Here is a 4079-nt window from a genome sequence, read left to right on the forward strand (position 1 = left end):
CATGATAAAACTAACTTATCATCAAGCATATATTATTGCTAAACTATATTATGATTAAAATACCATTTTACTATCAACTATTATTTTTACTATTAGCATTACTGTTATTATTATTACTGCTATTATTGTGTTCGTGCTTTTATTATTACTGCTATTATTATTATCATTATTAGTAGTAGTAGTAGTACTAGCAGCAGCCGCAGCAGCAGTAAGTAGAAGTAGTAGTATTAGTAGTAGTAGAATGTGTATTGTAAAGTTTGAGAGTAATTTTCTTTTGTTTTTTGATTACTTCTCACGTACTATGATGACACAAACCACAAATACTCTTGCTACGTTTTTGTGACATTTTCTAAAATTGAGAAGAGCTAAGAATTGGAATGACTTGTTTAAATACAAGTCATTCCAATTTTCAGCTCTTCTCAATTTTATTCATTTCTGTAAATTGCATTCTGCTTCCTTTCCGAACGACTTTATTAGAATTGTTAATTGTAAATATTCAGTTGTGCTGGAAACATTTATCTTGTAAAGTTTTAGTGAAGAATTTTAATGAGCTTAATAAAATAATTATTATTATTATCAAAAAAATATTGTTATTAGTGTTATTGTTATTATTGTTATTATTAACTACATCCCAGAACATGTAGCATCGGCTAAGCTGCTAATTACTTAGGCTGTTTGCAGTGAGATTTGTCCAGCTTCTGTTTGGTGATTCCTTTGCTACCACATTCAATTTCAATTTCACTTCCACTTCCATTGCCATTGCCACTGCCACTATCACTACTACTATCGCTGCCTCTACCACTAACAGTGCCACTGCCACTGCCACTGCCACTGTGACCAACACCGCAACTGTCACTGTCACTGCCACTGCCACTGCCACTGACACTGCCACTACAGCAACCACCATTACCTACCGCCACCACCATTACCTCTGCGATGTTAAATGCACTGCCACTGCTGTTTCCTCAGCTACTGCTGCAACTTAGCCGATGTCTTTGTTCACTCAGAATAAAGCTGACATAGCTTTGACTAAAGTGTTCAGTTTTGGAACTGCCTTATTATAGGAAATTAACGATACACTTTATTCACAAGATTTAAAAACAATCGGGTAAGTTTAATGCATCTTAATTTACATCGATGTTAATTTTAAAGAGCACCTTTATTATATAGACACGAGTGTTTCACAACTTGTAAAATTCATACGAAACCACATTCGGGACTCGGGTGGCGTATTTTCCGTATCCTCACTAGTGAAAATATCGATTACTTCACTGATATCATGTTTGACCCTTAAACTGTACTTAAATTTGTTGCTGAATGATCGAAAGTCTTCAGCAATCTTTGGCAATCTTCGATAACCTTCGGAAATTTTCGGAAATTGTCCGGAAACGTTCGTGTGTCCTTCAGACAATTTTTGGAAAATTCGTCGGAAATCTTCGGCAAATGGTCAAAAACGTCGTTATCAGTATGTCTATATAATAAACAAAATAATACATGGTTGCTTGTAAATATGGAATATATCTTCGAGTGTTCAATTTAATATCTACGCTCGTCCATGTATTATCCTCTATTTGTTTCACCTTTGTTTCAGTAACAAAACCTCATCTGCTCAAAGCTCCACTATCAATGCCTCGGAGTCCGTATCTGGTAGTTCTTCTTCAAGATTGAGCTCAAAATGTCTTTGGACTGGTTTTCGTATTGATCCGTTTCCCCGAGGGGATAGCTAACTTCCTCAGTCCTTCTTAAATTTTCCAAGGTCATTTCGTCTTCGCACTTCACGGTCACCTTAATGGGGATTTCCAATGAGCTAACAATGACTGGAAATACTTTTTTCCCTTTAGATATGTATGTTGAGACGTTTGTATTACAGCAAATTTGCGTAAGATAAACTTAGGCGCGTTAATTTTGTGTAACATAAATTTTCTTCCGCGTTGTCAAAGTACATGATTAATTTCCTATAATAAGGTATAATAAGCACTTAATGACTGGCCTCGAGGGGAACAGTGAGTTTTGTTTCCCGAGACCCTCAATGTTCCCCAAGGCGAAGCCGAAAGGAACATTGAGGTCGAGAGCAAACAAAACTCACTGTTTCCCGCGGGACCAGTCATTGAGTGTTTTGTTATACCTCCCGACTCAAAGATAGAAAAAAAGTGCGAAGAAATAGTTTGCTTGACGCCGGCTGGCTCACAAATTTGCCGCGGTTTCAAGGAACGCGTCCTGATCATGTGTGAGTCAAAAGTTCAAGTTGTTGTTTCCCTAGGGAGTTAGTGAATTTTGTTAGCCCTGGCGAATTAGTGAGTTTTGACCCACGACACATGACACATTCTCCTCCAATCGGAAAACGTATCTCAGTTCAGAGGTAGAACAACGTAATTTATGACAATCATAGAGGAATCTCAAAGTCTAAACAAGTCTAAAATCAATGAAACAGCTCTCATTACGGCGTAGTTCTTACCAAAGTTAGGGAGCGTCTAGCCGAGGTGGTCTAGCAAACCACGACGGTGACACGAACAAGAACGTCAGCGAAAGGAAAACGTTTCACGAGCAAAGCTGTGGCTTTGCATGTGAATTATAAATCTTGTATATTTCTTTACTGTCATCTACAAAACGGCAATAACCAACTTCTGCGTGTTTCGGACAATCTGAATCGCGACGAGTGATGTTGCGTATTTTCTTTTGGAATTGAACGCTGTCACTAGATATTTAGCCTGCACAAGTTTTTAGACCGATTGGCGTACTGAACAGGTCAAGAAAATTGGAGCATTCGGAAGTAATTATAAATCCTTTTTTTCACTATGGGTTTTCCTCGGCGCCGCCGTCGTCATTGCATAAGCACCTCTAGCCGACTAGCTATCAATACGCCTGTATTGTTTGTTATAAGTGATACCAAAATCCGCGGTTTACCCAGCTAAATGAGACATCGAGGAGCCCCGCTCCTTTGACTTAGGACTCCCCAATGAATACAATGGTCTACAATTAGAAACTTCAACACTAATTGTGGCCGGTACCAACTCTTTTTTTCGAGGGCCAACTCTCTCTAAGAGATGCGCGATCGTTCCTAATTGTAGTCATTATCTTGAACTGCATGGATGATGTCTTTTGATGAACCATGATTCCCTGCAAGCTTGTCTTATAGAGCAAATTGGCCATTAAACTGCTGTCGCTCTTCTACCACATTTACTAAAACGTGTTTCCTTTCAACACAACATTTCATAATCTACTTAAAGAGGTCTCATTTTATACAGAGGGGGTCCCATCCTCTAATAATTGGTAAACACGGAAGCTCTCAACAAACTGTCCAGTAAGAAACTGTCCAATAACCAACTGTCCGATAACAACTTGGCAAGTGAATTAGTGGAAAATAGGAGTTTTTTAAACCAATCACAATCGAGGAAATTGTAATTTTTATGATTAATTTTATTATATTGAAGTTATTTTTTGCTCACATTTTGATCAATAATTTTCGCTAGGTCGCTCAACGGACAACCCCTCAGAAGAAAGTTGGTTTATTTTCTCATCTTCATCAATATGAAAAGGACTTTTCCTTAACACAAGAAATAAGGTACAAGACATGCAATATCGTTAGTATGTGTGCATTGTGTATGATATCATGCAAATAGTTGGTGCTTAGCTGAGTATATGAGCCAAGTGGTCTACCAGGCTTATCCCGCTCTCTGTAGCAAGGAGTGACTAGGCGTCTTTCTACTTCCCCCTGGATGGGATGCTAATCCATTGCAGGGTTACCCCCCAGCATTACATTTGTTGGTACCTTTTTATACACCTGGGTGAGGATAGGTGCATGTATTGTGAGAGTAGAGCGTCTTGCCCAAGAACACAACACAATGTCCCTGGCTAGGGCTCAAACCCGGACCGCTTGATCCAGAGTCGAGCGCTCTAACCAATTGAGGCCAACACACCTCCGCATGACTGTTGTACAGTCATTTTCATTTTTCGCTGTTGATATACGTAACACTAAATTCTCATAATCCACTGTAAGCAAAATGCACAGTAAACAGGTAGAACTTAGAATAACCAGTGAAAGGTATCTGAACCAGGGGCTGAACATAGGGTAATGGGGT

Source organism: Orbicella faveolata, unplaced genomic scaffold (genome assembly GCF_042242905.1).
Source record: "Orbicella faveolata isolate gen_17 unplaced genomic scaffold, um_ofav_v1 contig_34, whole genome shotgun sequence".
NCBI lineage: Eukaryota > Metazoa > Cnidaria > Anthozoa > Scleractinia > Merulinidae > Orbicella > Orbicella faveolata.